Below are 12,554 nucleotides of genomic sequence, written 5' to 3'. Positions count from 1 at the left end.
GACACACTATTTCCAACTGGCTTAAATTCAGAGCTAGATATTTCCCCTTTCTTATAATAATTTTACATCATACTAATATATATTAAATACCTCCTTTCTATGCTAACACAGAAAGTGAGATACACATAGCCTAATGGTTAAGATCTCTCTCTCTCTAACCCTAAAGGTCACGAGTTCAATTCCCACCACATTCCTTTGTTGGTTCAGGTAAATGTTACTAAACATCCTTTACTACCACTAAAAACTATCTATATAGATTTTAGTCTCTTATGAATATCATCACTTCTTTCTCTATGGTCTTCATTTATACAAACAAAACCATATTGTAAATATAAATGTATATAAACATATATGTGTGTGTATATACATATACTTTCACTAATACATGTATTTCACTATATACAATGTTGAGGTAGATGTGGTTTAGTGGATAATACCCTCTGCTCAATTACCAAAAGGTCGTGAGTTCAATCACAAAAGGGAATACTGAAAACAGTTCTAAAAAATTTTTTTTATTTTTTTTTTTGAAAAATTACTCACTAAGTCATAACTTTTTTATTTAAAAAAAATCTTTACTTATAATTTCTATTTGTTTTATATATTTAAAAATTAACATATGATCAATATTCAAGCAACTATAAGCACATAAAAATCAATACAAATACATACATTATACATTATATAGATATATTTAGAACTCTCTAAATAATGTTTATTGCATTCTTACAAGAACCTTTCTAGGATCTATTCATTCTCTTTCATTTATTACAACACAAAGAACAAAAACAAATGAAGAACAATAAGCTTCTTGTAGACACACACAACTATATAATTTCACCTTTATATTGAATTTCCATATATCTATACTTTCCACCTTTAATTAAATTACATAGAATAGCCAATCCAAACCAGTTAAGCCCTATATATAGACTCAGGTGACACAGACAAACATGTCTTGATAAAGCCTAAGGGCGAAACACGTTGACCTTGACACTGTTGTCACTGCACTTTATGCTTTTATTTTGATTGCTGTTATAAATTGCCAAGAAAGGAAAGACAACTACTACAAGACTTCCTTTGCTGATTACCTCCTGCAACATTGCAGCTGGACGTTGTTACAACCTGCATTTGTTTCTAATCAGCTCTACTAAGTTGCAGAGAGATTGCCAAGTTTTACTTTGATCTCCAACGATACAGATCATTCTGTTAGTCACTACTAGTGACCGCAAAGATTTCCTCTGTCACCACTGTTAGTGACCGCAAAGACCACTTTTAAGTCACAATCTGTGACCGCAAAGATACAACCGCAAGTTAATACATGCAAGTCACAATCTGTGACTGCAAAGACCTTGCTGTATAACATCACTGATGTCCGCTAAAGATTCTACTCCTAGTCACCACTTGTGACCGCAAAGACCCCACCACTAGTCACCTCTGTGACCGCAAAGACCTCATTACAGTCACTACAAGTGACCGCCAAGTCCACTAGGCTAACACAGAAAGTGAGATACACATAGCCTAATGGTTAAGATCTCCCTCTCTTACCCTAAAGGTCACGAGTTCAATTCCCACCACTACAAGTGACCGCCAAGTCCACACTGCAAGGGTTGCATTATAGTCACTGCACGTGACCGCAAAGTTTAACATCCAAGTCACTAAATGTGACCGCAAAGACCACACTAAAAGAGAAATCAGGTGTGCCAAGAGACCAGCGTAAGTTGCAATCTCCCCTTAGACTCCCTAATTACACACGGAATAGGGGGATACACATACAGATTAAAGTTTTAAAAAAATTGCAACATAATAAGCACTTGACAGAATATCAAGGATCACTGGTTACATTACAACTATATTGAAACAGCTACGATCACAAGTGTGACGTAGGAAAAGTCACATGACATATTTTTAAATACCAGTCTCTCACTAACGGACCGGTAACACACACCCGCCACAATAGCGGGGAGGTCATCTTATTTGGATCTTTAAGTTTTTTTAATCCAATTTCTGGACATTATCATTTGTTACACTATATAACAGGTACCTGATTATCAAATAGCGGAAATATATACTACAGTTATTCAATTGTTTTCTCTGATGAAATCGATGTTATAAGGGAGACGTCCCTTTCTATTTTATGTATGCTTTTAACAAGTTATCAAATTTCTGTCTAATTATACAAATGTTTTATTAGTTTTTATATATAGATAAGAAGCTCACACTAGACAACAAGTTTATATATATCAGTTGTATATACCTGTTTACATCTTTTTATTAACTGAATGTTGATAAATACTTAGGATTACTTACAATAAATATATAATAACAACATTGCAGTACATACACTAAACATTTATCCAATCACAAAATACAATATATTCAAATTATAGAATTTAACTAAATACTCTACCCGTGCTAATCTAGCGCTGGACAACATTCACTACATATCAACCACTGTTTTCTTAGAGGGGAATACATTAGTCTAGCAGGGTCAATTCTCCAGCGCCTCATCTTTCTCACTACTGTTTTGCGCCTCAACTTGTCTAGCTACCCCTCCTCATGCCTGGAGTGTAACTCTCAAAGTCGAGTTGCCACTCTCCCCTCAATTGAGCCTCCAAAATGTAGCTCGTATTGCGAATTGGATACAGTATTTGCACTTGTTGCGCCTGAGCTAGTGTATGCAAATAAACCTCCCATTTGCCCATAAAACGTTTTGTGCGTCTCTGGGTGTCTCCCAATGTGTCTGCCTGTTCATAAAGTAGTTGTTGATGAATTTCTCTTTTTAACTGCTTTAGTGTTGAGGCCTCCCGAGCTAACCAGTTCTTAAGGATAACCTTCCTTGCCTGTAAGATTACATTGTGCACAAATATTGTGGTCGCCCTATTAGTGTTTTGACATTCTAAGAAGATAAGTGTCTGTGGGGTGAATCTCTCCAGCGAGATTCCAATAGACGTCAACCAGAGATGGGTCATACCCCAGAACCTGGCGAGCTTGGGGCAATTCCAGATCATATGTAAGAGGTCTGCATTATTTTGCATGCAGCGTGAGCAGTTCCCTGATGACTCAGTGTCCCAGATTTTATACAATTTTGGAGTAATGTTCGCTGTCTCTAGGAGCTTATTGTGGGATTCCCTAATATCCATAGAAAATGTTGCCCGCTGTACTCTATGGATACTATGTGTAACCTGCAGCGTTGAGATGTCGGTGTGTAGTAACTCTGACCACTTTTCGCTAATGTGTTTCCTGGTGTTCTCATTAATAGGTGCCAGCAGGGCTTTGTAAATCGGAGAAATTGAGCTATGTCCTTGGGAGAATAGGTTAGCCAATTGATAGACAGTATTGTCATTCTGCGGGAGAGATCCAGACCCCAACAACTCCGCTATGTAGTGTTTGGCTTGCAGAAACGCAAAATGATGGGATCTAGGTAACATGTATGACTCTTGTAAGAACAGTGTCATTTTATATAAGAAAAGAATATATTCTAAATCAAGCACCATTTTAAACCCCCTTGTGAAATCCCTTGAGTAGCGTTCATCTTATCTCCTTTGTGTTGGCCAATTAGGGCAAGTTATTATATAACTTGTATGTCCCTTTTATTTGGAACAAAGATGCCTTTGCTAAGAGGGGGTGTTGTATTTTGAAGATCTGCTTTGTACAAAACTAAAGCTTTTATTATTTTTGATGCCATAAATATGCCACATAATGCAAATTTGAATGCTACACTATCAGTTATGAATGTTATTCAGTGGCTTCCTTCAATGCTGGGAACCATTGCAGATGTCCTAACTGTCCCTATTTGAGAGGGACAGTCCCTAATTATAAGCTATGTACCTCTGATACAGCCATTTGTCCCTATTTGCAGAATTTCCTTTAACCCTGCCGATAGACCAACCAGACACACCCGCAAACTGCTTGACACGTCCACTGATCAACCCAACACACTTTAATAATACCAACCATTATCCACCCTTGACTCCACCCACTCACACAACATCCCCTCAACCTACCCAGTCCCTAAAACATTGCCACAAATGTTCATAGGTTTACATTACATAGTTTACATTACATTACAAACAAAAAAAGTAGTGCATCTAATGGCTCTCAATACATCCAGGGGCTGAACTACAGGAGGTGCAGAGGTTGCAACTGCGACTGGCCCCTGAGGGTGAGGGACCAGCTTAAAAAAAAAAAGTTGACCTGCCACTGTCTGCACTGATATCATGTGAGTGTGATGTGATGCTTCACTAGTGTCTCTGACTTGACTACAGGGGTTAGTGTTTCTGTTTTACCCATTGGTGTTTATGTGTATACAGTATGTATGTATGTGACTGTGTGTGTATTTATGCATGTATTTGTGTGTATGTTTGTGGAACCAGCAAATTACAGACCTTGTTACTACAGCATGGGGGGGGGGGGGGTAAACAGTGGCACTATACAGTACCACTATATACAGTACTGGGGGGGCTGGACCATGTCACAGACTACTGTGGTCACTTTATAAAGTACTGGGGCGGGTAGGGTCAGGCCAGCCATCTTACCGGCAGATTACAGACTGTGTCACTAACTCACTATATACAGTAATGGTGGGTTAAACAGTGTCACTATATACAGTAATAGGGGGTCAGACCATCTCACAGACTGTGGGCACAGGGTACCTCCTTTTGCAGATGTAATCCTGATTTAAAAAAAAAAAAATCTGTGTTAAATGTTAAAAAAATAAATATAAATATATATATCACACTGAAAGTATTAACAGCGCAGCTAGGTAGAGTGGTGGATATAAATTAATAATCGTCGGGAAAGGAGAGATAAAAAATATATAACAAATAGCTAAGAGTAATTATAAGTTATTAGATTATAAAATTAATTTTGCAACAATAGTACATCAATAAAAATATTCGTACAAATTCATAAATAGATTTGTTAATACCAAAAAGAGCAAAGAAATAAATAAAGAACAGGTAAATAAAAACACTGATGAGTTTTTTTGATTGGTATTACCCACTGCAGGGAAGTGGTCTTAGGAGTACACACGTATGGCAATGTTAGTTGCAAGGATATTTATGTTGCCAACTCCTATTCACAGGTTTTTGATAATGAGGTGCAGCTGGTTCCAGAGGATTGTTTCCAAACACTCTCTTTAAATGTGAATCCTAGGGCGAAAAGAAGAGACAGCGCAACCCCACATCAAGGTAGTAGTTTCACAGATTTTAATTGACACACGAAAGTAATGCACTTACAGACAGAATAAAAAGATGTCACATTAATCCCTTTATAGGGAACACCAAGAAGCAAGTCCCAGTTCTCTCAGGAATCTGTTCCGGTCCACAGCTACCAGTGCTGCCGCTTCAATTTTGCTTACACACAGTCTCAGTCTATCAGAGCCGTCCTTGGCTCCGCCCCCAACGCGTTTCGTCTGTGCTGTCCAGACTTTCTCAAGAGGAAGTGATGATGCCTAGTACGCTCCCATGAGTCACTATTTACATCCACTTGTTACTTCTGATTGGATACTGACTGTCCTATCCGGTAGCGGTATGCGGACAAGCCTCTCTTGGTTACAGGCAATAACATAGATTCCGCTTAGAGTAGAGCAAACACAAAATCTATCATAATAACATCATATAGCTATTAAATATTAAACACTTAAAAATACAATTTAATGAACATCGTAAAATCCAATATAATATAATATAAACATTGTATAAATCACAAGTTAATACGATGATAAAAAACAAATCTTTTGCATATTATGAAGGAAGACTAAAACTTGCACAAGAAAATTTACATACATAATACGCATTTTAAAAAATACTAAAGTTGATACGAATTCATTCAAAATATTTTTCTTTAAAGGAACCTACATTATAAAAGAAAGAGTTAATACAAGAGTCAATTAAAACTAAATTGCTATATTTAAAACAAGAGTTGCTGATTTAAAACATAAAGGCTTGCAAGTCTATGTCGACATTTAACCCTTTTGGGGCCATACAGTTAAGCAAGTGAATCCATTTGGTTTCACATTTTCTAAGGTGCATTAATCTCTGTTGCTCATTGCCCACTGTCTGTGGTATAATCTCTAGAATTTTCACCTTTAAGTTGTTTGGATTTTTATTATGCACCTTCCTGAAGTGTTCAGACAGACTATGGTTCTCGTATCCTTTTGTTATGTTCTCTATGTGTTCATATATGCAGCGTTTGACTTTCCTTTTCGTTCTTCCCACGTAAATCAAATTACAATCACACATGAGATAATACACCGCATATATGGATACACATGAAGCTCTATCTTTAATTTTAAATTCTTTAGAACGATCCCAATTGTGAACACTATCACCCTTACTGATAAGAATGCACATGCAACAGTTAAGTCTACCACATTTGAAGGTTCCTCCTTTATTTATACACCAATCTGAGAGGGTCCCTTTCTTTTTGTTATTCAATTCTCTCAGCTTTGATGGTGCTAAAATGTTTTTGATGTTCTTATTTTTCTTAAAGATGGTTACCGGGTAAGGCTCTAGATGGGGTCCTAACACAGGGTCAGCCTGCAGGATATTCCAATGCTTTTTAAGTGTGGTTTTAATAAAATTAGCACCTAGGTTATATGTAGTTATAAATTTAGCTCCCAATTTCTTAACCTCATTTTGGGTTTTAGTAGTAGTTTGTATTTCATTATTGCTAAGCAGAAGATCCTCTCTAACTTTGTTTCTACTCTCAGTTCTTGCTTTCTTTACTAGGCCACTATCATATCCTTTCTTAAGAAATTTGTCTTCTAACTGATCCGCTTCTATTTCAAAATCTTCTATGTTCTGTGTTGTGTCTCTATTTCATTATCACTCTTCTTACCTGCCTTATCCCCATTACCCTTATTACTATTGTGTATACCATTTGTTTTTTGGGGTACAGGTTTTATTTCTCTATTTGAATAGTTCCCTTCTATAAGATGGGGCTGCTCTCTATCTTGCAAATAATTGCCCCTTTTATTGTTACCTCTTCTTTCTATGTGATTCCTATTGTGTATCCTATTATTTTTGTAGTCATCTTGGTCTCTTTTTAATTTTTGTGTTTTGTGTGCAATCAGTTCTTTTTCTAAAGTATCTATCCTAGTCTTGATGTCACTGTTAATTTTTTTCCATTTTTCAATAGCATTAAATTTATTAATCTTTGGAGTTAAATCTTGTATTTCTTTCTTTATATTTTCCAGTTTGAATTCTCTATATCTGACTAATATTTTGATTAGCGTCATAGAACAAGTGTGTAAAGCACTATCCCACTCAGTACTGAATTCTATTTCATCTTCCTATGCAAATATTTACATGGCTGCTTTCGAGGAGAATTATGTGTGGAACAACAATCCATACAGTGAGAGTGTCGTGATGTATCGGCGCTATATCGACGACATCCTCATTGTATGGAATGGTAGTGACATTAAAGCTATGGAGTTCATTAGCCATCTCAACAATAACAATTTTAATCTGGAATTCACAAGTAAAATACATAAGAATGAAATAGAATTTTTAGATTTATGTCTTTTCATTGATCCAACTACTAACAAAACAGCAGTCAAGAATTTCAAGAAAGAAGTAGATAGCAATGGATTTCTAAACGCAGGAAGTGGCCACTTGCCTCAATGGAAAAGAAATATTCCTTATGGCCAATTTCTTAGGATCCGTAGAAATTGTACCAACATAGAAGATTTTGAAATAGAAGCGGATCAGTTAGAAGACAAATTTCTTAAGAAAGGATATGATAGTGGCCTAGTAAAGAAAGCAAGAACTGAGAGTAGAAACAAAGTTAGAGAGGATCTTCTGCTTAGCAATAATGAAATACAAACTACTACTAAAACCCAAAATGAGGTTAAGAAATTGGGAGCTAAATTTATAACTACATATAACCTAGGTGCTAATTTTATTAAAACCACACTTAAAAAGCATTGGAATATCCTGCAGGCTGACCCTGTGTTAGGACCCCATCTAGAGCCTTACCCGGTAACCATCTTTAAGAAAAATAAGAACATCAAAAACATTTTAGCACCATCAAAGCTGAGAGAATTGAATAACAAAAAGAAAGGGACCCTCTCAGATTGGTGTATAAATAAAGGAGGAACCTTCAAATGTGGTAGACTTAACTGTTGCATGTGCAGTCTTATCAGTAAGGGTGATAGTGTTCACAATTGGGATCGTTCTAAAGAATTTAAAATTAAAGATAGAGCTTCATGTGTATCCATATATGCGGTGTATTATCTCATGTGTGATTGTAATTTGATTTACGTGGGAAGAACGAAAAGGAAAGTCAAACGCCGCATATATGAACACATAGAGAACATAACAAAAGGATACGAGAACCATAGTCTGTCTGAACACTTCAGGAAGGTGCATAATAAAAATCCAAACAACTTAAAGGTGAAAATTCTAGAGATTATACCACAGACAGTGGGCAATGAGCAACAGAGATTAATGCACCTTAGAAAATGTGAAACCAAATGGATTCACTTGCTTAACTGTATGGCCCCAAAAGGGTTAAATGTCGACATAGACTTGCAAGCCTTTATGTTTTAAATCAGCAACTCTTGTTTTAAATATAGCAATTTAGTTTTAATTGACTCTTGTATTAACTCTTTCTTTTATAATGTAGGTTCCTTTAAAGAAAAATATTTTGAATGAATTCGTATCAACTTTAGTATTTTTTAAAATGCGTATTATGTATGTAAATTTTCTTGTGCAAGTTTTAGTCTTCCTTCATAATATGCAAAAGATTTGTTTTTTATCATCGTATTAACTTGTGATTTATACAATGTTTATATTATATTATATTGGATTTTACGATGTTCATTAAATTGTATTTTTAAGTGTTTAATATTTAATAGCTATATGATGTTATTATGATAGATTTTGTGTTTGCTCTACTCTAAGCGGAATCTATGTTATTGCCTGTAACCAAGAGAGGCTTGTCCGCATACCGCTACCGGATAGGACAGTCAGTATCCAATCAGAAGTAACAAGTGGATGTAAATAGTGACTCATGGGAGCGTACTAGGCATCATCACTTCCTCTTGAGAAAGTCTGGACAGCACAGACGAAACGCGTTGGGGGCGGAGCCATGGACGGCTCTGATACACTTAGACTGTGTGTAAGCAAATTGAAGCGGCAGCACTGGTAGCTGTGGACCGGAACAGATTCCTGAGAGAACTGCGACTTGCTTCTCGTTGTTCCCTATAAAGGGATTAATGCGACATCTTTTTATTCTGTCTGTAAGTGCATTACTTTCATGTGTCAATTAAAATCTGTGAAACTACTACCTTGATGTGGGGTTGCCCTGTCTCTTCTTTTCGCCCTAGGATAAATATATATATATATATATATATATATAGTGTATCAAATTCACCTTTTTGGGGGGGGCCCTTCTTAGATTCTTGCACCTGGTCCCTGTGGTTTCTAGTTACACCTCTGAATACACCCATGCCATTACAGATAACACCAAACTAGAGCCGCTATGGCCAATTATATGGAGTTTCCAACTATAGGCTAGATTACGAGTGGAGCACTATTTATCCCTTTGACCGCCTCAAGGGAGCTACGGTCTTTTCTAAACTTGATTTGAGAAGAGCCTACAATCTCGTTAGGATTAAGGAGGGCCACAAATGGAAAACAGTATTTAACACCAGGAGCGGGCATTATATCTTGTAATGCCCATTGGCCTATGTGGTGTTTTTCAGAAATTTATTAATGATGTCCTACGAGATATGTTGCAACATTGTTTTGTGGTGTACTTAGACGACAACCTCATACACTCACCAACACTTGAGGCTCATCGTTCTGATGTCACATGGGTACTTAAAAAAATGTGCATTTCATTAGACTCAAGTAACCTTCCTAGGTTATGTGATCTCTGTTGCAGGGTTCTCCATGGATCCTGACAAGTTGTCTGCAGTTCTGCAGTGGCCTCGCCCAGTTGGTTTTCGTAAAATTCAACGTTTTTTTGGGCTTCGCCAATTACTATAGAAAGTTTATTAAAAACTTTTCTTCCATGGTCAAACCTATCACAGACATGACCCATAAAGAGAATGATCCACTCCATTGGTCACCTACTGCCATTAAGGCCTTTGATAGTCTTAAGACTGCCTTTGCTGCTGCTCCAGTACTGGCTCATCCTAACCCTGTCCTGCTTGGTCTGTCACTCGACAATTCTGGTGGCCAGGTCTTCGTTCTGATGTTGCTGCATATGTTGCCTCCTGCTCAGTTTGTGCACAGAATAAGACTCCTCAACGACTTCCTGTGGGTCTTCTTCAACCTATTGCTAATGGTGAGCGTCCTTGGACACACCTCTCCATGGACTTCATTGTCAAGCTCCCTGTTTCCAATGGCAATACTGTTAACCTAATGGTGGTTGACCATTTTTCTAAAATGTCACATTGCATTCCCTTGAAGAAGCTGCCTACCGCTGAGGAGCTTGCTTCAATTTTTGCCCCGGGATGTCTTCCGTTTACATGGGTTACCCAAGGAGATAGTCTCGGACTGGGGTAGCCAGTTTGACTCCAGATTTTGGCGTTCCTTTTGTGCTCAAATGGGGATCCAGCTTTCCTTCTCCTCTGCATATCACTCTCAATCCAATGGGGCTGCGGAACGGTCTAATCAAGCTCTGGAACAGTTCCTCCGTTGCTATGTCTCAGATCACCACAATAATTGGTCTGAACTGTTACCTTGGGCAGAGATCGCTCGTAATAGTGCTATTAATGCTTCCTCCCAGTTATCCCCGTTCATAGCGAATTATGGGTTTCAACCATCCTTGTTGCCAGATTCATTCCGGTATGCTGGCTTTGGAGGAGCATCTCCGGCAACTCCATTACCCGTGGGTGCAGATTCAGGATTGCCTTCATCGTTCTATGCAGCGCCAAAAGTTCCAGGCTGATCGTAGGTGTCTGCCCGCACCTTCCTACCAGGTTGGTGAGAGGGTTTGGCTGTCCTCTTGAAACTTGAACCTTCGTGTTCCTGCCAATAAACTGGCTCCTTGTTTTGTTGGTCCTTTTCGAATCCTGTGGCTTACGCTCTTGACCTTCCTCCTGCAATGCACATCTCCAATGTTTTTCATGTCTCCCTCTTGAAACCATTGGTTTGTAATCAGTTTACCACTGTGATGCCCGGTCCCTGTCCTATCTCTGTTGACAAACATGAAGAATATGAGGTCAGCAGCATTATTGACTGTCGTATGTCCAGGGGCCGCGTACAGTATTTGGTTCAACGGAGGGGCTATGGTCCTGAGGAGCGTTCATGGGTTCCCTCCTCTGATGTTCATGTTCCCACCCTCCTCCGTGCCTTCCATGCCCGTTTCCCCAAGGGGTCGTTGAGGGGAGGGTAAGGTCAGGGTTTTTCCCTGCTTTGTTTGCCATGTGCTGTTGGCAGCCATTTTGTTAACCTTTTCTTGCTGAATCTGGTGCAGAGTGTGTGATGCTGCTCATTTCCTGCACGGCATCTTATGGCCAGACTGTTGTACATCATCCGTGTGAGACAGGTTGCAGTCTCAGAATTGTGATGCCATCACTTATTATTTAATGGGCCTCTGTTCAGTATGCTTTGCCCTGTCTCAGACCTGTTTGTCAATTCCTGTTCCTGTGTATTACCTGGCTGTCTGACGTCCCTCCTGGTTCCTGACTCAGCTCATCTGACTACTCGCTTTGGCTCCTGACTCAGCTCGTCTGACTATCAGCTCTGGCGTTGACTCCTGGCTTGTTGTTTGACTTGTGGGCTATTTATTATTTTTTGTTATTAATAAAGGTGTGATTATTTTTGGACTTCTCGTCTCAGTCTGATTCCTGGCACCCTGACAATAAGATCCTAGGGATCCTGACCTTACTCCAAGAAAATCCTTTAGACTCGCACCAATAAAGATATTTACGCAATATCTTATGGTAAATCTTTCTAGCGACAGATTTATGAGCCTTAATCAAGGTCTCAATGACCGATTCTGAAAACCCACGCTTAGCTAAAATCAAGCGTTCAATCTCCAAGCAGACAGCTTCAGAGAAACGAGATTTAGATGAAAGAAGGGCCCCTGAAGTAGAAGGTTGGAGGTAGAGACAACATCTCTACTAGATCTGCATACCAGATCCTGCGAGGCCACACCGGAGCGATTAGAATCACAGATATAAAACTGCAATTGGATGCGCCTGCTTGTGATGATAGTGTTTAAATATCCATCAACAAACACACATATTGTGTGAGTTTAACAATCCCATAACATGTATCACTCAATTATTATAAAAATTAATAGTGATAGTGTTCCATCTAATATCGTAAAAAAGTTATAAATAAATACAGTACAATAGTGATATGCAAAATATAAATAAATACAAAGTGTAGTGTATACACATCTACGTGATGATAAAATGTAAAGTCACTTATCCCAGATCATGGAAAAGCCAGTCCCAGGCACGGTCGTGATGTCCCTAAGTTCTAATAAGGAACAGGTTCGTAACCTGTCCCAGGCACAATGATAAAATCCCACCATTCTAAGTGGGAAGAGGTTCGTGGTCAGCTGCTTCTTCAAGAAATTTCTTGGTGTTA

General features: G+C 38.3%; 1 protein-coding gene across 5 annotated transcripts in view; it reads right to left on the bottom strand.

The window, feature by feature from the left end:
* Positions 1-12,554, bottom strand: part of DCAF6 (DDB1 and CUL4 associated factor 6) — an 863,174-nt gene that overhangs the window by 470,770 nt on the left and 379,850 nt on the right. The window lies entirely within an intron of this gene.

The sequence above is a fragment of the Bombina bombina genome, chromosome 3 (assembly GCF_027579735.1).
Source record: "Bombina bombina isolate aBomBom1 chromosome 3, aBomBom1.pri, whole genome shotgun sequence".
NCBI lineage: Eukaryota > Metazoa > Chordata > Amphibia > Anura > Bombinatoridae > Bombina > Bombina bombina.
This window is presented reverse-complemented; position numbering and strand designations above follow the sequence as displayed.